Consider the following 26,245-nt stretch of genomic DNA (forward strand, 5'->3'; position numbering starts at 1 on the left):
TATAAAGTCAACCTTATAGAAAGCGATCCTAGTGGTAGCTGTGGAGAGTAGCCTTCAGGCTAAGACTTGGAGACGTTTTAAGCAAGTTGTTTACCAATTATGATCTCTTGAATGATCAAATGAAAGCACACCACACAAGGTCTATATCAAATATATATGTATTTATTCTAAACACATCCCCTCTGGACTCTTTATGAGGTCAGAGGTAAAAGTACAATACAAGGAACTTAATTAGCATACGATAAGTTGCACAGAATATGTGATGCCCTAGGGGCCTCACAAACCATATACTAAAATAGTGGTATAAGAACCACGTGAGAGTTACAAAGCAGGCCTACAGCCTGGAAAATAGCTGGGGCTGCCTAGAACCACCAAAGGTTAGGATGTAGGAGGCCCACCGGAGATGCGTGCAGTGTCTAAACACATCCGCGGGTTACCATTTACTTTCTATGGAGAACGAACAAGTTAAAAAATTACAATTTAAGGGCACTTCTAGGTGAACTACGATGGAACCCTTTCAGACTAGGACACTTTGAGAGTCAAGACCCACGAGAGCACCGGAGTACTCGTGTTACCTCACCCAGGGAAGCCGGGTGCATAGGTATCTTTCAGTGTCTGGTTTTGTCGTCGATTCCAATGGAGAGCTGCGAAGTGCTGCAGGCGACCAGAGGAAAAGTATCCGGGCGGATCCAAGGGTGGATCGGAGATGTGAAGAACCTGAAAGCAAAGGAGACAGAGTCTGGGTCACTAGCCTGTGACCAGGATGGCGATAGGAAGATGCCAGCCGATGTCGGGCGATTTCAGGTAAAAAGGTGAAGCTTGTCTCTTCAGCCACGAACATCAGGAGGTGTCGACGACAACCAGGAGCTGGATTCGAGCTGTCCCATATAGGATGTAGTTTACTGCAGTGTCAGTATCCGGATTGGACCCAACAAGCCTTGGCAAATGCAATCCACGCAAGATGTCAAGATGGGCTTCAGTGCAGACTAGCAAGGCTTGAGGAACTCCTCCTTTGGAGAGGAGTGGGAGCAATTCTGGAGCAATCAGGAAAGCTAAAGAAAGTGGAGATTGGTCTTTGTGGGGGCTCATTAGCTAATGGACTAGGAACCGCAAAGACGCATCAAGCTGAAATACACTGAGCGGGCCCACGGGACACTCGTGGAGTGTGGGCCTCTGAGCTTTGGTGCAAAAGGTGCTTGGAAGAGGAGCTTCAAATATCCCAATGCACAACTTCGGAATTCCTCAGGAAGTAGGCGTAGTAGCAAAAATGCAGGATGTCCAGGAGTTCCGGTCCCACGTCTCTCGTGTCCACCGTGGGTCTCAGCTTTTCTGGGAGTGCAGGTCAGCATCAGAGATGTCTGGAAGTCTATGACCTGTGTCACAGATTCTTTGGGACCTGGCAGGAACCTCGAAAATACAGACCGGAAAAGATGCTGTTGGTGCCTGTTTTGACAGGGTGGTCACTCCTTGACCACAAGGTAGATTCATCCGTCTTCCAGTCGAAATGGAATGTCGAAGGTCCAGGAATTATGTATCAGAGTTTCGGCCAGGGTAATCTAAAGTCCTAGGGGTTCTATACTTATAGCAGGTTTAGGGGTTGGACTAACTCTAAGGTCCCTCCTATGGGTGGACCTGGGGAGGAGGTTATTACACCCCTTCCCCTTTGTCCAGTTTCGTGCCAGAGCTGGGGCTGAGTGCCCCAGCAACCGGTTTGAACTGGGAAATACATGGAGCACCTTGTGTGCCCCAGGCAGTGTCTGAAAAGCATTCACTGAATGCAACCCACCCTGCCCCAATACACTAAAGTCTGTCTGGGGAGGTGCTAGCACCTCCCTGGACAGGAAACCTATTGTCCAGGCCTCCCCTGCCAGAGTTTCATCCAGCAGCAGGAGGGCAGACTCATGTCTGTGGCAGCAGCATCCATTTTGTGATGCTGGGGCTCTGTTTAACTTTAACCGGGTTTACCAGTAACTACATGTCTTCTCCCTTTAGAAGGGTGGAATGCTACCCCCACTGCCAGAACTGGCAGGGGGGGGGAGTAGTATTCCAAAGTATTTGACACCTTACACAACATTTTTTGATAAAGCCAAATCAAAGTTAGCATTAGCCGCGAGGATTATAATTAGGGCACCTGGTTTTCGATTTTTATGGATATTTACATATAAATACAGTCTGAAATCTATATTTCTTTTGTCTGTATTTATATTTAGAAACGGCAAAACACTGGCAAATGTTGCTGCGCTGCCGCTGCATGCTATTTCCTTTGTACGCCCCTGGGAATTCATTTTAATCCCTTCCAATCACGGTCTTTCAGGGCCCTCATGTGGACCTATTGGCACATGGTCTTTAAAGGACGGCCGTTCCCCTGAGCCAATCTTCGTCAGAATCAAGCCTATGTGTGTGGGCGTGCCAACACCTCCGGCCTCGCCCTCATAACTTTTTCCCTTTATTTGGGGGCTCACCTGACTGTATTTCTTCTTTCCCTGCCCGGTTTGAAGACGCCTTCCTGCCACCATCAGCTTTTGTACCTGCACCGGCCATTCTCTTGACATTCAGCATCTCCAGGGCTCTGCCACTCAAGCTCTGCACCAGCCCGCGCCGTTTCTACAGGCAAGATAAGATGATTTTCCCTGTCCCCCCGTATTCCCCGGCAGCAGCAGAGGATCGTATTCTCCGTCGTCATGTGGGTAAGGGGGAGGTGAGAGTTGTTATCCTTGATTAAGCATGGGCGCAAAATTTGCGAATTTGCCGAAAATCTGCGAACCCGCGAGCGGAACGGATCCGGGGGGCAAAAGTTCAAGCTTCAAGCTTGTAACTATTTTAGAACGGCGCCGGCAAGCTGCCAGCACCATTCTAAAATAGTTACTAAGTTAGCTTCAACAGGAAGCACTAATAGATAAAATGCAGGTGCTCGAGCACCTGCTTTATTTTATCTATTAGTGCTTCCTGATGAAGCTAACTTAGTAACTATTTTAGAATGGCGCTGGCAGCTTGCCGGCGCCATTCTAAAATAAAACAGGAGTGGGGCAGAGGGCAAAAGGTCACAGAGTGGGGCAGAGGGCAGAAGGGCACAGCAACGAGTGGGGCAAGGGGCACAAGGGCACAACAACGAGTGGGGCAAGGGGCACAAGGGCACAACAACGAGTGGGGCAAGGGGCACAAGGGCACAACAGCGATTGGGGCAAGGGGCACAAGGGCACAACAGCAATTGGGGCAGAGGGCAGAATGGCACAAAAACGAGTAGGGCAAGGGGCACAAGGGCACAACAACGAGTGGGGCAGAGGGCAGAATGGCACAAAAACGAGTGGGGCAGAGGGCAGAAGGGCACAAAAAAACCGAGAGGGTGGCAGTGATGAACAGGAGGGCGCATCGCGGTCTCGCACAAAAAAAACCCCGCGAACACGCAAAGCACCCCGCGAACACGCCAAGAGCCCCGCGAACACGCAAAAATAAAAAAATCCGCAAATTCGCACAAATTCGCGAATTTTGCAGATCGCGAGTTCGCAAATCCGCAAATTCGCGGATCGCGAATTCGCAAAATTCGTCCATGCTTATCCTTGATTTTCTTAATTACCGTGTTTGTTGAATGCCGCAGGGTGCCTTGTGTCCCATAGTATTATTAAGGCTCTGAGCCTGCAGTGTCTCAAGAACAGAAAAGCTTAATAGTTTTAAGGGGGGGTGAAGGGAGAGGGCCCGCCGTCGCGCCATTCCACGATTGATTGCCTACTTAGTATGAGGTTAACAAACTGGGGGGGCGGAATAGGGGTCAGACCGACTCGAGAGCAATGATTCTGTCCCCCACCTGCCAACACCTCCGGCCTCGCCCTCATAACTTTTTCCCTTTATTTGGGGGCTCACCTGACTGTATTTCTTCTTTCCCTGCCCGGTTTGAAGACGCCTTCCTGCTACCATCAGCTTTTGTACCTGCACCGGCCCTTCTCTTGACGTTCGGCATCTCCAGGGCTCCACCATTTAAGCTCTGCACCAGCCCGCCGTCGCTTCTACAGGCAAGGTAAGAGGATTTCCCCTGCCCCCCCCTCCCGTATGCCCCGGCTGCAGCAGAGGATCGTATTCTCCGTCGTCATGTGGGTGAGGGCAAGGTGGGGGTTGTTGTCGTTTATTTTCTGAATTACTGTGTGTGTTGCATGCCACAGGGTGCCTTGTTTCCCATAGTATCAGGACTTGGCCAACTTCACGCCACGGAAGCCAGACTGGTGAGTTCGGTTCTTTTATGCCACGTGTTTTGCAATGATTTGTCGAAGTTTGATAACATATGTTGCCGAGCTGGATGAACCTTTTTAGACAACCGCAAAACTTATCAGCAGCTCTGAATCTCGCACCGTATAATTTAAAAAAAACACATAATTAAAGCCCTAGTAAAAACAAAAAAGGAAAACTCATAGCAACTTTCAGACATTTGTAGTGTGTATAATGTGTGAAAATTCTGCTGAAGGATTGTTTGAATGTACGTTTTTGAAACCCCAAATGTGTCCCATAGTATCATTAAGGCTCGGAGTCTGCAGTGTTTCAAGAACAGGAAAGCTTAATAGTTTATAGCGGGGGTGGAGGGAAAGGGCCCCCCGTCGCACCATTACATGATTGATTGCCTACTTAGCATGAGGTTAACGAACTGGGGGTGGGGGTGAGCAGGATAGGGGTCAGACAGACTCGAGAGCCATGATTCTGTCCCTCTGGGATGCAGTGTGTCTCCCTCAGCTGTTCACCCTTGAAAATCTAACGAATTACTAGTTCTGCTATTCAGTTGTGGGTATAAAACATCGTGCAGCCTCTATTCTAACCTGCCCCAGAATTAAATATTTTCCAGGCTTCCCCGTGACAAGCCTTTGCAGCATGCTTCCAAAGTGGAGGAGTGTGGCTCACTGGTTAGAGGCGGCAGACCCGGGAGCAGAAATCGGCCCGGGACCAGGGTTCAATTCCCGACGCGGCAGGGTCGTGGACTTGGGTCAGCGGACTTGATAATTCTTGCTTCGGTGCCTACTCTAACCAGGGGTCGCACTCTGCAACTCTGGGCATTAGCTTGCCTAATCTCCACAACGGCCCCATCAATTCCGGGGATGCCTGGCTCCACCTTGGGGACTCCCAGCAGGGACCATCCCACAGGGAAAGCCAGGACGGGTTCCCCAGAGTTATACAGCGCCAGGAAACCTACGGACGGGTAGCAGTGCGCTTTACAAGCTCAAATACAATACAAATACATACAGGCACATTTTTTCCGAGTTCTAATTAATTTCCAGCGGCACATGTAGCCCTAATTATCTGCCATAAGGCTGGCACTTCACACCCTCACCAGCATCTTGCCGGGGAAAGTCTTGGCCTGCAGATTTGTAGCAGCAGCTGTTTAAATGGATTAACTATGCACGAGCAGTTTTGTCACTGGTTGCTGCATGCATGATGAGAAGTGATTAAAGCTGACATGCCAACACTCCCGATTCAGGCGTGAGACTACCGATTTCAGGGCTAGTCTCCCGCCTCCCGATTCCTGCAAGCAAAAACCCGATTCCTCGGAGTTTCAGCTGACAGCGCTTGGTATTGTGTAAAGTGCCAATTCTTCCAGCAATAGTCAGTGACCATGCAGGGGCTCTAGAAGGAGTGAAAAATCAACAAAGCGTCATTAACAAGTGAATGGTCTTTTAAAGACCTGTGAAGTAGGGGGGGCGTCTGTGTGTGTGCACAGGAAGCTGTTTCAGCCCGGGCTGTCACTGGGGGGGGGAGCATGCACTGCAAGCAACCTGCCAGGCCAGTGCACAACACTTGCATCACCCTCTCTCTGCCTGCCATTGCGCTGCATGCTTCGGAAAGGTAAAAAAAAAACGTGCATTTGGGTTTCAAATGTCCAATCAGGGCCGGCCCTAGGCATGTGCAAAGTGCGCACCTGCACAGGGCCGCCAAACCCCAGGGGCCGCCACGACGAGGATCGGAAGGATCGTAATGACTTCCCCTAGACGCAGGATGAGAGACCGGGCGCACAAGGGCGTAACACAGGCCCCCGCATTGCGGGGGGCCTCAGAGCTCTAGGGGCCCCCTTGGCAATACATTGATTCACTGACAGCAAGGTTCGTCTGAAACGTACTTTCAAAGTAACGCCCGCCGCAGCGCCTCATTAATTAAATGGTTGCGTACGTGATGCAATTTTGCACGGCACGCAGCTGAGTGGTTTTCAGCCTCAGGGTGGTGGGGGCAGGGCCGGGCCAGTATTGTCATGCGCAGTGACTTCACGTGAGGCGGCCGGATTGTCCCATGCACAAAGACGGCAAAACCATAATTCAACAAATTGCTGGCCTTGGTCTTCTGAAGCCGGCCCATGCCAATCACCGAAGCTGCAGGCCTCAGGTAAGTCGGAGACAACGAGAAACACTAAAGTGGCAAAGAGAAAGATAAGCGAGTGCAAAACTTCGACAACAACCTCCTAATTATGGGGCACGGTTTTGTCACCTGTGACTCGAGTGGAGTGCGATCGATGAGGCCCTGTCATGATGTTGTGTAAAGGCCTGGTGGCGTACATAACACTCGAGGTCGGTTAATTTACTGGGTGCTCGCATTGCCGTTTTTAGCTGTTCGGAATTTAAGAACAGTTTATTGTCACAGAGTAAATTAAGCTGGTAAATTGCTCCAGATTTCCAATGTATGCCTAGAAGTCTACGTTGTTTGTCTTGTAAGTAGCCTGGAAACTTTGTTGAATGTACCTTTCGACTCGAGGCTAGAAACCAGCGGATTGGATTGACTTTGCCCGGTACATTGATGAGGAAGTGTGTTGAGAGTAGTGGATTTAATTTGTAGGTTCATCAGGGAGGGAAACCCAGCACAGGAGCAGGGGGAGTGCGAGTGGGGTGCCGATGGAGGGACAGTGCTACTGTGTCGAGCACATGACAGGGGTGGGAGCCAAATATGTAGCAGATCTTCCTCTCACAATATATTGATGTGCCCAAAATCGCCTTGCATTGATATAACTGTGTGTCCTGTTCGAATTTGCACCCGTGTGCTCGTTGTGTAGGATTCTTTACAGCATGCAGCATACAGAGGGGGTGGGGGTGGGGGCAGGGTCATAGGAACACGCCGATTACAATAGGGGTAGGTAGAGAGACTAACGGCGCCTACTTTAACTACAGCCCCCAGAGCAAACACTCTGATGGAAAACACGCATGGGTAAGCCCTTGGTAGACAGGGGCGGGCTGGGTATAAAGACACAAGAATCATCCTCTGCAGAGGGGAGAAATAGGTGCAACGCTGCAGCAAAAATGCACAACTGCAACTGTTTGTTTATTCCTAGTCATCTACGACCTAAATGAAGGTTGTAGAATGTGTGCATGAAAGGGTGTCCTTATCCTGCATTGTGAAAGTATTTGCAATGTGCGGTTGTCTCATTAGAGGTGGTTGTGCTTTACCACCTCCGCCCCGCCCCCTCTTTGCGAGGATTCACCCCGGAATGGCATGTGCCTTAAATATTGTTCAGAATCACTTATTTATTTCATTAGTGGAGCTGCATTTATCGAGCGCCGTGCCCTTCCTGTGAGTGCACCCCTGTTTACATTTATTAGCGAGTGTGGTATATCTTAAGCCCCAACCCAGGCTTCTGCTTTGAACATTCGTAAGTTTTGTTGTGGAGGGGAAATTCATGTGCACCAGGTCTGCCACAGTTTTGCCCTGTACAAAAAATACGTTGGGTATGTGAGAGCCATATCCTGCCATCCATCCAAATGCTTTGTCAGTTTTGCATGTTTACTGCAATTATCTGTAAAGTTATCCAAGGCGATCAACCTAGCTTGAGCTTAATTATTGTCCTGTTCATACATACAATGTGCCAAATTAGTGTTAGCTCCGTTCCAGATTTATTATGTTGTGTGCATCAACAACGTATCTCTGGCATCTACTTTAAAAAAAATCTCAGTAGCATATTGGGTGAGGTGGGCATTTACTATGGTTGCTTCCGAGACCACACCCAGTTCCTGAAATTGTTTTTTAGTTAAGTATTTGTATACTGCTCTCCTACACATTGTGAGGCCCAAGCACTTTCTGAGTGGTTTAGGAAGGTAGCTATGCGGTTTGTATCATCTACAGGGGTCTCCAACGAGTGCCTCCTGAGCTGCTAGTAGCTCTCTATCTCCCTGTGAGTAGCTCTTCTGTGTTTCCTTCCCAGCCTACTAATATTATAGCTTTTACTTGGTTGACTTTTATATGTATACCAACATTTAAAAGCCCATATTTAAGGAAGAAATGTCTGAATTTTCAGAACTCTAAAGGTGATGTTTGGAGAAAAATGGTTGCATTTTCAAAATGCATTTAAACTAATATTTGAGTTGGAGATATCTATTACTCACTTTATTATCTTGGTGCCAGTAGGGTTACAGCTGTGGCTGATGCGGAGTAGCGTGCTAACTCGCCAAAACAAAAGCGCTTCAGCACCCCATCAGGGGTAACAAGCGATATATAAATGCAAACCTTTTCCCTCCTCTTTCCCTCCGCTATCCTTCTCAATCTAATTGAATGAATAATATCCACCATTCAAATTACTTTCATATTTCAATATACTAATTACCCACTATGCGTTATGGGTTCCAGAGTAGCGTGCTACTTGCCAAAAAGTGCTTCAACACCCCATTAGGGGTAAAAAGCGCTATATAAACGCTAAGCTTTTTTCCTTCTTCTATCCTTCTCAATCCGAATAACTAATATCCACCACTCAAATTACTTTCATATTCCACTATACTAATTCACCAATAATCCTTTATGAGTTCCGGAGTAGCGTGCTACTTACAGAAAAATCGCTTCAACGCCTTGTAAGGGGTAGTAAGCGCAATATAAATGCAATTACAATACAATACATTGATGTGAAAAGAAGTTGATTTTTATTTTTTTTTTCTTATTAACTTTGGTGGTGAATACATTTGCTGGCGACTGGCGAGATCTGTGTGCAGTCTAGTTACAGGCCGGCCTCAGTCACTCATACAAAGTATAAAGAGACAGACAGAGTTAAATGTGATGTCCCAGCTGCAAAGTGAAGCATGCACCATGCAGGTCACAGATGCGCCCAGTCCCCCATGTTGTGTGTCACAATGCCCTCCTCCTCCTAAATTGTATCGTTCTGAGACGAATTCGGAAGGGTAGGAGCAGCCGCAGGTACTGGTCAATCATCTAACGACTTTTCTGGACGTATTATTAAAACACCTTCCTGAGCTCCGCCCCTTCTGGACCCCCTCTTCCGGGGCCCCCACCTATGCTCCCTGCACAGGGCCACCATGAGCCTAGAGCCGGCCCTGGTCCAATCCTGCAGCAGCACACTTCCAAAGCCCATACATGCCAGTAACCCGATTCAAGGCCCCATTCTCCTGATTTTTTTTTTTTTTATCTCCCTATTTGCTTTTCTGAAATGTTGGCATGTATGGATTAAAGGGAAATTCAGCCCAGCAGCGGCCAGTATGTAGACATCACTGGTCTTCCAGGGTCGAGATGCAGTATCATGCTCTCGTCACACCAGTGGTCAAAGTGGGGGGAAAAAGTAGGGAAACTGTGGGCAGAGAATCAGTGGGTGGATTGGGTCCGTGGGTGGAGTCCGAAGTGTGTCAGAAAGAGCACAATATCCCAATATTTAGCATTTGTTTCCCATTTTACTAAACGGTTACAGCGTATTACGTTATTTAATTTAACCTATGGATACACATGTTTATGTAAGTTTTAATATGTGTTATTGAAATTAAAATACATTCACAAAGTGGGATGCATTTCTAATCATAGAATGTCCTAAATATCCTTAAAAGTGGAATTGCAAGCCATTTGTCTCCCAGCCATGGAGTTTCTGTCATCAGCAATTCTTCTCCCTTTTTCCACAAGAGTAGTTCAAACATTAATGGCAAAATATCCTAGTTTGCAACAAAGGACTACAAGGTATAGGAGTCACATGACAACTATACTAGTAGGCAGCATAGTTTAATAGTTATTGGTCTGGAGAAACAAACTCAGAATTTAAAACTTAATACCATGGTTGGGGAGTCTCTTTAATAATTAGAATTGATTTCTACCCAAATGAACCCTGTTTTGCCACATTAGGATAATCAAAGACTGGAAGAAAAACCATAACGCTCTAACTTATACCTTGCAATTTGCATACTGCTCGTACATGACAGTTAATAGCTCACTGTTCTATGTTAATATTTTTACTTATTACCTGCAAATAACAATAGGTTCTCTCTGACAAAAGCAGTAACCCACTGACCTATTTATATTATGAGTACCTCTCGAGAACTACTATTGAGTAAATTCTATTTGAAGCCAATTACATCTTGGAACTTGTAAGTTGTGTTTTAGGTTTGGTTTCAGGTAGTATTTTATTCTTTTTAACCAGGACAACGTAATTTATTTTTTGGCTCTAGGCACGTACAGTCTAAAAATCATGTACTGCAAATTGACACAGAAGAAAACATTTGTAAATACATTTCCATCAAGGGAAGCATGACATACTAGAAAGTAACTTTACTTGCCTTGAAAAACATAGAAAGAGTAAAAAAAACACGTTCTGTTCTTGGTAGTAAATGTAAGCGCTATGTTTCATTGTCTGCTTGTCGTCCAAGGTTTAAACTTTCACAGAACTCAGAATGTAGGCGAACAACAATAGCTAATGCCGCCATTTAAAGCCTTTGTGTGTCTTGCTTTCAGTGTGTTGCACTCTCCTGCTGCTGCAAGGTCTTGACGTCACTTCCTGTTTAACATTTATTAAGGTAAGCCTGTTAAGTTTAGGGTTCAATACTTCCTTGAGGTGCCCCGTTTACCTTACCTTTGCACTTCCATGTAATTATTCGCACGCTGTTTAAAAGAGAGGTTGTCAGATTTGAATCCGGTGGGTCCACTCATCCTTTCATCCTTATCAGGTCGATAAAACGCCTAGTTTTAAGTCAGTATGGTGTACACCTACGGTGAGGGTAACTCTTCAGAGCAAAAGCACATCATAAAACAAGCAGAGGATGGTTCACCTCCTATCTCACAGTGAAGACGTGGAACAACCTCCCACTCCAGCCCGCCCCATCTATTCTGTAATTTCAAATTGATTTTAAGACCTGGCTATTTAAATGAGTCTCTCAGACCCTCAAAGTGCCTAGACACCCTCTCGGGTTAGCTGAGCTCTATAAATCAACTTATTGAGTGAGTGTGTGAATATATCAATGAACAAACAATTGGTTTCTGTGAACATATTTTGATAAAGAAGAAACTAGTTGCAACTAAAAATGTACAAGCTAAGATCAACGGGAAACATTGATAGATTTGAATATCTACATACCCAATTCCGCAGTGCAGATAATGGCTTTGTATTTTGTCAAGGTCACATACAGTATTTTAAACATCAAGCCCATGGCTGCTTAATTGTTGAATCCTTACATTTATAGAGATGGGCCGCAAACGCAAGGACATTGACGATTATGTACATGAGTATGCAGAATTTTAAGCCATATCCCTTAAAGGGATGAAAATGTTCACCTGCAAGTCATGTTAAACAACTGCTGACATTGAAAACAGGGCAGCGGATAATATCAAAGCCCACCTGAGCAGCAAAACCCACGAGAGACTTTCTGCTCCAGTTGTAAAGAAGGCCCACAGGAAGCAAATGACCATGGAGTAATGAACAACTCGTGCATGGCAAAATATTGAAGAGGCCTACGAATATCCCGCACAAGTTTGTGAAAGCTCTGTGTGAAGTTGGTGTTCCACTTCACCAGACTGATGGTCCAATTGAAGACCTGATTAGGCAGCTGTGCCCTGCAGCAAGGACAATGTTCAAATCCAGCCAAATGTATGAGAAATATCTCCCCGAAGTGTTTGAAGCACAGCTCGGAAACATACGTCAAACTGTAGCAAATGTCCCTATCTCTTTAACAATTGACAAAACCATGGAGGTGCATGGTGACCCAGCCATTGGAACATTGGTCACATATTACTGTGATGATGAAGAAAACGGTCGCCGCTCAGCCTTGGTTGACATCACTGTATCTGATGAGTGTAATTCTGCTAAAATTGCCTTAATTGTATACAGTGTGCTTCAAAAGTTGGGCAAATCATGGCATGATCTTGTTGCAATATGTTCTGATTCTGCATCCTATATGACAAAGGCAGTAAAAGATTTGCACGCTGCTCAGAGGGTTAATTCCATCCATGTTAAAGATCCATATCATCTTATACATCCTGCTGTTTCCTATGCTCTTTCTCAGGCTGAGAACCGGGACATGTATGATTTTGTTATAAAGTCTGGAGCAGTATGTAAGTATGCGTGAAACTTAAAACGCATTTATTCGCAAGGAAATGTAGACGGAAGAATGAGATATCCAAGGGCAGTTGTTGTGATACGATGGTTCAGCTGGTATGAGGGAGTAGTAAGACTTTTGGAAATATGGCACTACTTCCTTTCTTTTGTAAACAATGAAGAAGCCACTGGATCCAAAATTGATCACCTACGTAAACTCCTTGGCCCCAACAGTGCAAACCATCAATCTTTCTATGTGAAGTTGCATTTCATTGTTAAAACCCTCACTGGTTTCATCAACATTCAGAAAAAGCTTAAGTCAGAAGATACACATGCCCACCAAATATATTCAGCCATAGATGTAGAATATTTTTTTTTAAATTTATTTTAGGAAATTTGTTAAGTGCTCAAATACCCGAGGGTGTCTCGGCGCTGAGTGTCCACTGTGCTTGTCCATGAGTAATTATTGTTTGAAAAGCCAAGTCTTTATCTGTTTGCGGAAAGAAAGACGGGAAGTACAGGTTTTGATCTGGCTTGGAAGACTGTTCCAGAGTTTGGTGGTGGTCACTATAAAGGACCTATCGCCCCAAGAGACCTTCTTAGTCCTTGGGACTTGCACAAGACCAGCGGTGGAAGAGCGGAGGGATCTGACAGGATTGTAGGGGCAGAATGCATCCTTTAAGAAAGCAGGTCCTTGAGAATGAATTGCCTTATACGCAATGCAGAGTGCTTTAAATTTAACTCTTTTCTTTACTGGCAACCAATGAAGCTGTTCAATAGTGCCAGAGATAGGGGTATACTTGGGGGTGGCCGTGATCAGTCTGGCTGCAGCATTCTGCACCAACTGTAGCTTTTTTATGACTCCTTCCTGAGCATTGACTAAAAGCACGTTACAGAAGTCAATGCGAGATATCACTAGTGCACTGACCAGTGTTCTGGCCATGCTCATGGGAAGATAAGGGAGGAGTTTTTTGATCATTCTCATGGTGTAAAAAGAGGATGATTCTACCGCATTGGCATGGTGCATAAGAGTGAGTTTGGTGTCCAGTGAGACTCCCAGATTTCTTGCCATGGTCACTGGGGACGGAGGTGGTACCAGGGTGGCAGGCCACCAGGTGGGTGACCAAGCTGGGGAAAGGTTACCAAACAACATCACCTCCGTTTTATCGGAGTTAAGCTTTAAGCAATTTGTGGACATCCAGTCACTTATTGCTACCATTCCATGATTAAAATTGAAAGCCACTTCATCTCCATTTTTGTTAATAGCCAAGACAATATGCAAAAGACTATATGCAAGACCCAATGATCGCCAGTCTATTGCAAATGTTACCACAAAAAAAGCAAATGCCCTCATAAAAGAGATGATTACTTTTAAAGATGCACTGAAAAACAAGTTGGATGCTGTCCTAACTCGTAACATAACTGGGCAAATGAGTTACAGCTCTTATTGTAAACGGGTTACAATCCTGGACCCATTCAAGAAAGTTCAGTTTAGTCAGGATTTCAATGATTACAAAGATTTATTTATGTTGGTTGGAGCCTCTGATGATGTAATGAATGTTGTAGAAGAAGAATTCAAGAAATATGTAATGCACCCTATCCCACAAAAAGACATCAGTGCAATGACATACTGGCATTCTCAGAAGCAAGAATGGCCAACACAGTGTAATCTTTCTTTGAATCTCTTGGCCATTCCAGTATCATCAGCAAATATTGAACGGGTTTTCAGTGGTCTTCATTTCATTAACAAACCAGAAAGAGCCCCATTGTCTGCAAAGTCTCTTGAAATGCACATGTGCTTGTACTACAATGGCAAAGTTTTCATATGAATGTATTGTGTTGACTAATAACAACCGGGCCCAGGTGTGCATTGTCAATTTAAATAAATGTGGAAAAATACTGGCTGTAGCTTCGTTTTTTGCTTGTCTCAAAAATAAATGTGGATAAATACAGAAAAAATGCCCAAAAAATAAATATGGATAAATACAGACGGAAATGGCAAAAAAATAAATACCATAAAACCGGGAACCCTAATTATAATGCACTCTAGAGTATATGGTATGGCTATATCATAGAACAGCTATAAGGAGATGGTTCTGAAAGCTGCAGAGGGGCTCAGCTCATGCTAGGGCACCCTCTCACACAAAACCAAGCACTCTGCCTCCAGGATTGTCAAGGCCTGCCATAGGAGTGACTTATTGGTTACTATGTGTCTATATATAAGGTAGATGTAGATATACTATATCTAACTAAGGGGTGATTACACCACCTTACCCAGGCTGTAAGTACAGACCTGTGGTGTCAGTTTGGAAGGCTAACCAGGGGTGGCACAATACATGTTTCAGCCCCTGGTACGCCTAGGGTGCACCTATGCCCTGGGTCCCTAAGGTACCATATACAGGGGCTCACAAGGGTGACCCAGTAACCAATCTGGTATGTACCTAAAGTACATGGTATCAATTTAGAGAGAGAACAGCTAGGCTGTGGGCCTGATTAGCAGGGTCACAGCCATACTGAAGTCGAAAAACCAGTGAAACACAGCAAAAAGTGGGGTTAACCATAGGAAGCAGACCCTACTCTCCTACACCCCCCCCCCCCAACGCAGGGACATTAAACTAACCTTGACCAGTTGAGTCTTCATGTTCTAAGTGAAAATATCTGGAGAGTCCATCTGCATTGGCATGGTTACTCCCAGGTCTATGTTCCACTGTATAGTCCATCCCCTGTAGGGAAATGGGCCACCTGAGCAGTTTGGGATTTTCACCCTTCATCTGTTTTAGCCACAAGAAGGGCCTATGGTCTGTCTGAACTGTGAAGTGAGTACCAAATAAGTATGGCCTCAGCTTCTTCAGGGCCCAGACCAGAGCAAAGGCCTCCCTCTCAATAGCTGACCAACGTCTCTTTCTAGGGGTCAGCCTTCTACTAATAAAAGCTACTGGCTGATCCTGACCTTCTTCATTCAATTGTGATAGCACAGCCCATACCTCCAACTCAGAAGCATCTGTTTGAATAATGAATCCTTTGGAGTAATTAGGAATTTTCAGAATTGGTGCAGTGCACATGGCCTGCTTTAGGACATCAAAAGCCTTTTGACAGCTGACTGTCCACTGAAATTTAATATAGGAAGGAGGCAGATGTAGGTGAAAAATTACCGAATCTGTAAGAGTCGGTATTTACCGAATCTGTAAATACCGAATCGGTATTTCACATTGATTCCTATGGGCCTTGAAGCCCATAGGAATCAATGTGAAATACCGATTCGGTATTTAAAGATTCGGTAAATACCGAATCCTGCAAGGGTGCAGGGGGTGTCACTTTGACACCCTGTAGCACCCCAAGTACAGGCATGTGTGCCATGTGGCACACATACAAGCCCTAAGGGCATGTCTGTGTGTCACATGGCACAGGTGTGCATGCACAGATGTGCATGCACACCTGAATTCGGTATTTTACCACCCAAAAGGATTGGGTGGTAAAATACCGAATTCTGAAGGCCTCTAGCACTGTGAACAGTGCTACCTACATCTGGGATTTACTGAATTGGTAAAATTACCGATTCGGTATTTTACAGAATCGTAATTTTACCGATTCGGTAAATTTACTGAATCTGTGTAATTATGGCCCCTACATCTCAATCACCAAATACCGGTCGGTAACGGCTGAATTCGGCCGTTACCGACCGGTATTTGGCGACCTACATCTGGCCCTAAGTGTCTATATATATAAGGTAGATACTATATCTAAGTAAGGGGTGATTACACCACCTTACCCAGGCTGTAAGTACAGACCTGTGGTGTCAGTTTGGAAGGCTAACCAGCGGTGGCACAATACATGCTGAAGCCCCTGGTAGGCCTAGGGTGCACCTATGCCCTGGGTACCTAAGGTACCATATACAGGGGCTCACAAGGGTGACCCAGTAACTAATCTGGTATGTACCTAAAGTACATGGTATATGGTACCATAGGAAGCAGACCCTACTCTCCTACACCCCCCCCGCCGCCAACGCAGGGACATTAAACTAACCTCGACCAGTTGAGTCTTCATGTTCTAAGTGAAAATATCTGGAGAGTCCATCTGCATTGGCATGGTTACTCCCAGGTCTATGTTCCACTGTATAGTCCATCCCCTGTAGGGAAATGGGCCACCTGAGCAGTTTTGGATTTTCACCCTTCATCTGTTTTAGCCACAAGAAGGGCCTATGGTCTGTCTGAACTGTGAAGTGAGTACCAAATAAGTATGGCCTCAGCTTCTTCAGGCCCAGACCAGAGCAAAGGCCTCCCTCTCAATAGCTGACCAACGTCTCTCTCTAGGGGTCAGCCTTCTACTAATAAAAGCTACTGGCTGATCCTGACTTCCTTCATTCAATTGTGATAGCACAGCCCATACCTCCAACTCAGAAGCATCTGTTTGAATAATGAATCCTTTGGAGTAATTAGGAATTTTCAGAATTGGTGCAGTGCACATGGCCTGCTTTAAGACATCAAAAGCCTTTTGGCAGCTGACTGTCCACTGAAATTTTTTAGGCATTCTTTTAGAAGTTAAGTCATTCAGGGGTGTCACTATGGAACCATACCCCTTGACAAATCTCCCCAGTCCCCAGTCAGGCCCAAGAAAACTCTGACCTGAGTTTGGGTGGTTGGGTGCAAGCCACCCAGTCCATTATGGTCTGGATTTAGCTCTGCAATGGTTGAACCTGGCCTCCACCTACAAGGTGGCCCAGGTACACAACCTGACTCTGCCCTATCTGGCACTTAGTAGCCTTAATAGTTAGGCCTGCTTTTTACAGGGCCTCCAAAACATTTTTCAGGTGGATCAGGCGATCTTCCCAGGTGGAGCTAAAGACAGCAATATCATCAAGATAAACTGCACAGTATTCATCCAGGCCTGAAAGGACTTTGTTCACCAACCTTTGAAATGTGGCAGGTGCATTTTTGCAGACCAAAGGGCATCACCACAAACTGATAATGCCCACTAGGGGTTCAAAATGCTGTCTTTGGCTTAGCTTAATCAGCTAACCTGATTTGCCAGTAGCCAGCTGTCAGATCAAATGTGCTCAGATATTTGGTGGAGGCCAACTTATCTATGAGCTCATCTGCTCTGGGTATTGGATGGACATCTGTCTTAGTGACAGCATTGAGACCTCTGTAGTTTACACACAACCCCATCTCTCTCTTGCCACCGTGGGTGTGAGGTTTTGGCACAAGGACTACTTGACTGGCCCAAGGGCTCTCTGAGGGCTCAATCACTCCCAATTTCAAAATTTTCTGGACTTTTGTCCTGATGCAGTCCCTGACATGATTAGGTTGCCTGTAAATCTTGTTTTTAACAGGCTGACTGCCCCAGTGTCCACTTCATGAGTGCACCAGGCAGTCTGACTTGGAGTCAGTGAAGACACATGTCTGTATTGCTGCAGAGGTTGTCTGCAGTCACTTTGCTGCTGGTCAGTGAGGCTGCCTGCCAAGGCTACACCATCAACTGACCCATCATCAGGGTTCTGAGAAAGGAGGTCTGGGGGAGGGTCACTCTCTTCCTCCTGTCCTTCATCAGTAGCCATGAGCAAGCCCATGACTGCCCTGTCAACATATGGTTTCAGTCTGTTGACATGAAGCACCCTATGGGGGCTCCAGGGAGTTCCAAGATCTACCAAATAGGTTACCTCTCCCTTCTGTTCAACAATAGTGTGGGGTCCACTCCATTTGTCTTGGAGTGCTCCTGGGGCCACAGGCTCCAACACCCACACTTTCTGTCCTGGCTGGTAAACAGCCAGGACAGCCTTTTGGTCATGCCAGGCTTTCTGTAAGTCCTGACTGGCCTCCAGATTTTTGGTTGCCTTTTTCATGTACTCAGCCATCCGGGAGCGGAGACCAAGTATATAGTCCACAATGTCATGTTTAGGGGGTTTGAGAGGTAACTCCCATCCCTCCTTCACTAGACACAATGGGCCTCTGACAGGGTGCCCAAACAAAAGTTCAAATGGGCTGTAGCCAACCCCCTTCTGTAAAGCAGGAGGGCAATCAATGAACGAAATAACTTTAAGTAGTGCTCGGCGATGTCGCCTCTTATCCCACAAAGTATAATTCAATGAAGAGGCAGGCGCTTGAGACTGGAAGGCAGGAAACAAAGGTTTATTCTCTCCGGAGGAGAACACGTCAGATCAGACCAACAGGGAATCTTCTCGAGGTGCTCTAACTGCATCTCTGAGGCCTGGCCTTTTATACACAGGTTTATAGCTTTATTACATGTGGCACATTCTTGTTAAGGCTTTGATGTACGGAAAGACATCCTTGGAATCCCCACTTCAAGCTCGTTCCCACACATATCTACAGTAAGTGACGGCTATTCCACAACAGGATACTGTGTCGGTTCCTGGAGCGGAGTATCTGATCGGGTCGCACGGGGTGGGAGGCCTTTGATTAGTCGGAGATTCTTTGAATCGGGGCAACTGCTTACAGGAAGGGGGCCAATAAACGGCAGCTGCAGGGCCAGGTGGTGGCTTGGGAGCGGGGTAGGGCAGAGGGAGGGGGGTTCATCAAAGGACGGGGAGGTGTTGGCCGGAGGGGGGGTGAAATGCGCTTCCGAGGAAGGGTCGAACCGGCTTCTTTGGTAGAGACTCGTCTTTCTAACACAAGCCTTGTGGATTCATATTTTTCTCCAGGGACGGCTAAGTTTATGAAAAAGTGCGAGGTGCTATTGTCATGGGCTCACAAGTATCTGTTCGGGGAGGAACACACGCTAAACATTTTTCTTGCTGGAGACAATGGTTAACCTTTATCAGTTTTAAGCGATGCATCTTCAAAAACAAGGTCATCAGTTATTTCTTAAAATATCCAGGGACGGCTAGTACAGAACTGGGACTATTCTGGAGGAATGGGAGTGTTTAGACGTTCTACTTTTGGGCAATGGGCGGGGCGATCTGAGCGATGGAGGTGGGGTTGTTAGAGCCCTAAAACAACAAAAACCACTGACGTATAGTTCCCGTAAAAAGGGCCAGATTGGGGGACATCAGTCGTCTTACCTGTCCTTTCTTTCTCAGCCAATTAAGTTCCATCATTTTACAGAAAGGAGAGGTAGTAGTGTGGCAAAATACGGTCGTTTTGTTTCTGATAATTTGTTCGAGTTTAAGCCAATTATACATATACCGAGGAGGTACAGTGTCGTTACTTATTTAAAAGAGGGCAAGGGTCCTTCAGCGAGGAAGAAAGAAAGAAAGAGAGAGAGAGAGAGAGAGAGAGAGAGAGAGAGACGTGCGCATCAAGTAGGCTATTTGGTACACGTACGACATAAAACGAGGGAGAGAGAGAGACAAACGTGTACGATAATAGGCTACTTGGTGCACACACAACATAGAGCAACACGGGTCAGGTTTACGTACAAGAACACAAGCTGAGGGAAAACATAAATTCAACGTTCACGTACACACAAATACCGGATAGGGTGTGACAGTACATACATCAAACGCAGAAATCTAAGACGAAGACGCAGAGCTTATTTTGGGTAAGGGGACCTTTCTTTTCCTTTCCTTTTTCTATGCGTGCTGCGTATTTTCAGTATTCTCCGTAATTCTTTTTGGGGGGGGGGTGTCGGACATTTCACTCCCCTCCCTTTCTGGGCAATTTTGTTGGAGGCCTCATTTAAAAAAAATACTTACTCCTCTTTTTCCGGTCGGACATTAGTCCAGTCGTGCTTATACTCACGGTGGAGCCTTCCAACCTCTGGGCAGGTGGTGATCAAAAACCGGGACAGAGGAGGGGTATCGGTCGGGCGTTCAGTGGTACACCTCTGATTTTTTTGATTTTTTATGTGGTGAATCTAAAACATGCCAATATCCCCAACCCCTGGACTGAGGGAGAGTTGTTTCTTCAGACAAGGAGTTACCATATTCGGGCTTATTTCCCCATCCCCTTGATCGGTAGACCAGCATTTCAGTCATACAAAAGACGTTCTCTCCAACGACCCGGGCATATGCAATACATACACATTCATACCGTACAATCAGGGCACGTACGCACAGTCACACCATACAATTTTTCACGTTCCCAGTGATGGTCTGCACTCCATGCAATATCTCACAGCGCTTGTCTATGTCTTTCCCTACATGGAGCACGGTGCGGTCCATGTCCACTCCATTCTTCAGTCGGAACTCCGATGTAACCTACAGAGGAGGAAAAAAAAGGGGGGGGATACAGCATTCAGAGCACGTCAGCGCGCGCAAACACGAAAAAGCTTCTACTTACCATGTATCAGACTAGCTGCAGGTACGTGTGATACAACAGATCTTGGCTATCCCTTTCGCATTATTTTTCTGTGTAACATATCCTCCCCTTCTTATGATGCCAAAAATGTTTCATTTTGTTTGTCTCTAAATTCGAGTTCCCTCTTCGTATATTTGTTTCTCAATTGGTCGTATTTTATGGGACAAAATACCACACCTTACATTCGGCAGATACTTTAAGCTACGGTCGACCATTTTCTAACAATTCTGGAAAAAGGCAGGTGTGACGGATACAAATTTCAATCAATCCAAAATTCAGACAAAGGGTCTGCATTATCTGTCTTCTATTGTTTGGGAATAACAGCCATTATTAAAAAACCCTACCAACCTAGATGATTGTTATGACGCTGATTCCATACTTCCTTCGAAAACTCTTTATTGCAAAAATGTCAGTATATAAATACGGGCCTACAATCACGTGGGCCGGCCACGGAGCAAACTGGAATCGTATATGATGAGGGGACATTTACACTGTAGAAAAATGTAACGGGCGGGCCATTAGGTTGCAGGAACTAAGGTGTCTAACAGTTGCGGAATCGGTGGACGTTAATTTTATACTCAAGGTACGACAGGACCAGTTACAATGAAATTATCTAGATATACATTTGCGGGCAAGTACCATGAGTAACGTTAATTCGAACTTTCAATAGTACAGTAATCAATAATACATCAGAACTTAATATCAGTAGGGATGTCCAAATGTTCAATCAGTACCCGTCCCCGCCCGCCATGTGCTCCAAAACTGCATACATATCTCATGATATCAAGGCTGAGCAACAAGTACACATCAAGGAGTTGCGAGTCTCATTTATACCGACGGCATTTTGGGCGAGGCCGGGCAGGTCCAGAATATAGTCAAAATGTCTCCACCAACCAGCGGTCGGACCAGAACCCTTTTCGGCAGTCCAAAAAGTTCAGTTAAATGACAACAGAAGGGACAGGCAACAAGAACCATCAGTCAAAGAGGGGAGGGCAAGTTCTTCCCTACCGGGTCATGTTGGGGCTCCACCTGAACTGATCGAATTGGTAGTCTACAGTGTTTCTGGATGTTTCAGACTGAAGCTGGCATCAGCATGAGAGCACCACCATCCCGTGGCTACGTCGTGGCCATTCCGCGAGCAATCATGGCAGTCGCTCCCCACCGGAAGCCTGCGGGAGTCGGGGGCCCCGGTGACTCTTGTAGAATCTTCAAGGCTGAGGGGACGCTTTCGGGAATGGGGCCCATGCCCTAGCAGTCAAGCATCCGAGTTCCAGGGTTGCCCAGAGCCATCCTTGCAGGCCAGGCCCAAGTCTGTGGAGCCGACCGCCATTTCGTGAGCTCCGTGGCAGCCGCCTGTCGCTGTACCGCAAGAGTGGGTGCAATTCAGCCGGATGGTGGGTGAGACGCTGTAGCCGCAAGAGCAGGCGAAACTCAACCGGCCGAGTGAGGCACTGTGCCGCAAGAGCGGGTGAGACTCAGCTGGCCGAGCGAGGCACTGTGCCGCAAGAGCGGGCGCAACTCAGCTGGCCTAGTGAAGCGCTGGGGTGCAGCTGAGGAACCTCCACCTGGGGAGGTGGGGGAGGCTCGTTCGCGCCGCCTCTCCCTCCCAGTGCACCCCACGCCGTCTCCTGGCGCAGGTATATGTGATGGTCGGACCAGGCAATAAGAGGGGGGGGTCATCAGCAAGGCATTCACCCCCCCCCACCCGTGGCTCGCTGGATGCCACCTCAGGGTGGACGAATGGGAAGGCCAGTACAACAACATCGTGGCCGTGGTGCTTCCGGGCCATCCACCCAACGACCTCTTCGGCCGATGGCTGCCAGCAAGGCCCCGCCCTATACGTGCCGGGGGCCTCGTCTTCCGGATGGGCGTAGCTGCGGACCTGCTGCACTTCGGGAGTTTCCGGAATGGGGGTAGGTATCTGTTAACTTTTATTTGTATCATGTTGCCGTTATTGGGCGTGGTGGGCGGTGGGGCAGACATGTTTGGGCAGCGGGGACGGAGGAGTCGAGCTGCCTTGCGTCCATCGCGGCTTCGAACTTGGCTCCTCCCACTAGTTTCATATTTCTCGTAAGGGGCTATTCTTAGTACTTCTATTTTAGCGGGGTAAAAAGGATCTCATCAGTGGCCTACTGATTTTGTTCGATTTCTTTCGTTTTTCTTAGCAATTTTTTATGCCATAGTTTGCTAGAAAGATACAGCGGCTAATCCGTATTCTATATACATGTCCTTTTTATTAGGGGTGCCCTCCGGTGGAGCCGGATGATCTACCTCTAATAAACGGTCCGGGTAGAACCAATTACCAATCAGTGGGGAGAAGACAGGCATGACAGATTACAAAAAGGGGGGACAAAGGTCCGCACTACCTATCTTTTCACTGCTTGCAAAGGCTAGACAGAATATTGCTATTCTACGTTGTTTGCAGACAGTGAATGCTTCAAGAGAACTAGATCCAAATAAATAATCAGTGGGGAGTAGATAGGCACGACAGATTACAAAGGGGGACAAAAGTCCGCGCTACCTATCCTTCACTATCTGTAAAGGGAGAGAAAATATTTCTATCCCTCGCCGTTTGCAGACAGGGAATGCCTCAAAAAGGAGCTACTCTGACAATCAAAGAAAAGGGAGCTACCCTGACAATCAATCAATCAAACAAACAGTGGGGAGAAAAGATAGGCACGACAGATTACAAAGGGGGACAAAAGTCCGCGTTACCCACCCTTCACTATCCACAAAGGAAGATAGAGTATTTGTACTCTTCCTCGGTTGTAAGCAGCGAATGTCTCAAAGAACCATCATCGTTTCGCAATTTGTCGTTTTTACACGACCTTACCCGGACCGCATGGGCTGTTTCTCGTCTTCCGCGTCCAGCGCCCGATCGTCCTCCAATCTCCGATATTGCCGCAGCACTCCTGATGGTTCCCAGTCAGGACCGTAGATCACTCGAGAGAGGTCGGTTCGGAACCAGTGAAGTTCGGATGATCGGCTGTCAGACGAGGGTCTATCGGACAGGAGCTCTCCCGATCGTTGCAGTCGTTCACTCTGTCGTCAGGACCTCTCCCACTGGATCCACGTGTCGCTGATGGGCCCCACGCTTGGGACGCCAATTGTAAAGCAGGAGGGAAATCAATGAACGAAATAACTTTAAGTATTGCTCGGCGATGTCACCTCTTATCCCACAAAGTATAATTCAATGAAGAGGCAGGCGCTGGAGACTGGAAGTCAGGAAACAAAGGTTTATTCTCTCCGGAGGAGAACACGTCAGATCAGACCAACAGGGAATCTTCTCGAGGTGCTCTAACTGCATCTCTGAGGCCTGGCCTTTTATACACAGGTTTATAGCTTTATTACATGTGGCACATTCTTTTTAAGGCTTTGATGTATGGAAAGACATCCTTGGAATCCCCACTTCAAGCTCGTTCCCACACATATCTACAGTAAGTGACGGCTATTCCACAACAGGATACTGTGTCGGTTCCTGGAGCGGAGTATCTGATCGGGTCGCACGGGGTGGGAGGCCTTTGATTAGTCGGAGATTCTTTGAATCGGGGCAACTGCTTACAGGAAGGGGGCCAATAAACGGCAGCTGCAGGGCCAGGTGGTGGCTTGGGAGCGGGGTAGGGCAGAGGGAGGGGGGTTCATCAAAGGACGGGGAGGTGTTGGCCGGAGGGGGGGGTGAAATGCGCTTCCGAGGAAGGGTCGCGCTGGGGGGGGCCATGCATGAGAGAGCGGGGGTGGTCAGAGGGTGCGGGGGTGTTCGCAGCGCATGGGGAACACGCTGGTGATCGGCGAGGGGAAGAGGGGCCATGGCTTTCAAAATGGCTGCTGCTTACTAGAGCGTACGGGCCTGAGTGGGGACAAGGTGGCGCCGATTATGTTGACATCGCAAACCAGATTTTAACACTTCTGAGGAACCTCCCTGTATCCAAACAAATGCAGGGTAGCAGGATATCCCATCTCCGCCTGGGCTTTTCTGGGAGACCCTTAATCATACCCTTTAAGGTCTTGTTGAATCTTTCAACCAGACCATTGCACTGTGGGTGATAGGGTGTGGTGAGCTTATAGTTAACTCCACACTCCTTCCACATTACAGTTAAGTAACTAGACATAAAGTTTGCACTTCTGTCTGATACAACCTCCTTAGGGAAACCCACTCTTGCGAGAAAACTCCCAAGAGGGCTCTTGCCACAACAGGTGCTGTAGTGGTCCTTCTGGGTACCTGGTGGCATGATCCACCACCACCAGGATAAACCTGTGCCCAGAGGCTGTTCGGCGATCCATTGGTCCAACAACGGCAATCCCGACTCTTTCAAAGGGAACCCCCACCACAGGTAGTGGTATAAGAGGGGTCTTTGTAGTGCCACCTGCTTTGCCACTGGCTTGGCAGGTTACACAGGAGCGACAAAACTCCTTTGTGTCTTCTGACATTTAGGGCCAGTGAAAGTGAGGGACAAGCCTGTCCCAAGTTTTGTTCTGGCCAAGATGTCCTGCAGGAGGAATATCACGGGCTAGTATCAAAAGGAAGCCCCTGAATGCCAAAGGTATGACCAACCTCCTGGAAGCAGGGGTCTTGGGGTCTCCACCCTCGGAATACAGGAGCCCTTCATCCCAGTAAACCTTATGGGTGCCACTAGTATTCCCTGCAGCCTCAGCAGCAGCTTGCTGTCTGAGGGGTTCAAGAGAAGGGCAGTCCAACTCCGCCTGCCTCAGATCAGCCCTGGAAGGTCCCCCTGTCCCAAGAAACTCAACCTGATCAGGTTTAAGTTCTTCTAGGACAGTTCCTTCTTCAGGCTCACAATCAGCTTCCTCAGAAGGCTGATCCTCACTCTGAGGCAGGGGGAAGGCATAGCCTTAACCCTACAGCTCATTTTCCTGGTAGGCAACTGGTTCATTATTCCAGAATCCAGTGCCTGTTCAGTGTTGCACGTTTTGACCTGTGACCTAGTCACTGCAAGAACATGTGCTGAGATACCTAAAATTTCTGCGTGTGTCCTAAATTCCACTTCAGACCAGGCTGAAGTCTCTAGGTCATTGCCAAGCAAACATTCTACAGGGAGTTCTGAACTAACAACCTTCTTAAGGCCAGTTAGCCCTCACTAGGAGAAATGAACAACTGCCATACTATGTGTAGTAGTGATATTGCTAGCATTGGTCACTTGGTAGGTTTCACCAAGTATGATGTGTCCAGGGTTCGCAAAGTCAGTTATCACCATTGTGACACTGGCACCTGTGTCTCTGTAGGCCTTGGCCTGTTTCTCATTGACTAAAGGAGTTTATCTGTACTTGTTCAGATTACTGGGACTCACAGAGGAGGACATATCCATGCCTCCATCACAGATCAAAACAGCTTGAGTTGGTGTCCTGACTAGGCCAGAACCCATCTCAGTTCCCAGGGTTAACCCTACTACACCCTTCTGTTGAGAACCATCACTTGGAGCTGAACTAGGGGGAACAGTTGCCTTAGGGGCAATGGTGGCTGGAGCTGTCTCCTTTTGTGTGCAATCACTAGTCCAGTGACTATTACTCTTACAATCCTTACGCCATGGTTTCTTTGGACCTTATTTATTTTTGGATTGCTGGGGACCCCCACCATTAGAAACTTTTTAGGGACCTTGTGAAGACTTATGGTCTTTAGCTTTCTCCCCACCCTTTTGGTCTTGCGTCTTCTGGTCACCACCTTGGATCTGTACCTTCTGCTTCACCCTGGTTCTGACACATTTTACCCAATTCTTGTGGAGAGGTCAGATCA

The sequence above is a fragment of the Lissotriton helveticus genome, chromosome 3_2 (genome assembly GCF_964261635.1).
Source record: "Lissotriton helveticus chromosome 3_2, aLisHel1.1, whole genome shotgun sequence".
Classification (NCBI taxonomy): domain Eukaryota; kingdom Metazoa; phylum Chordata; class Amphibia; order Caudata; family Salamandridae; genus Lissotriton; species Lissotriton helveticus.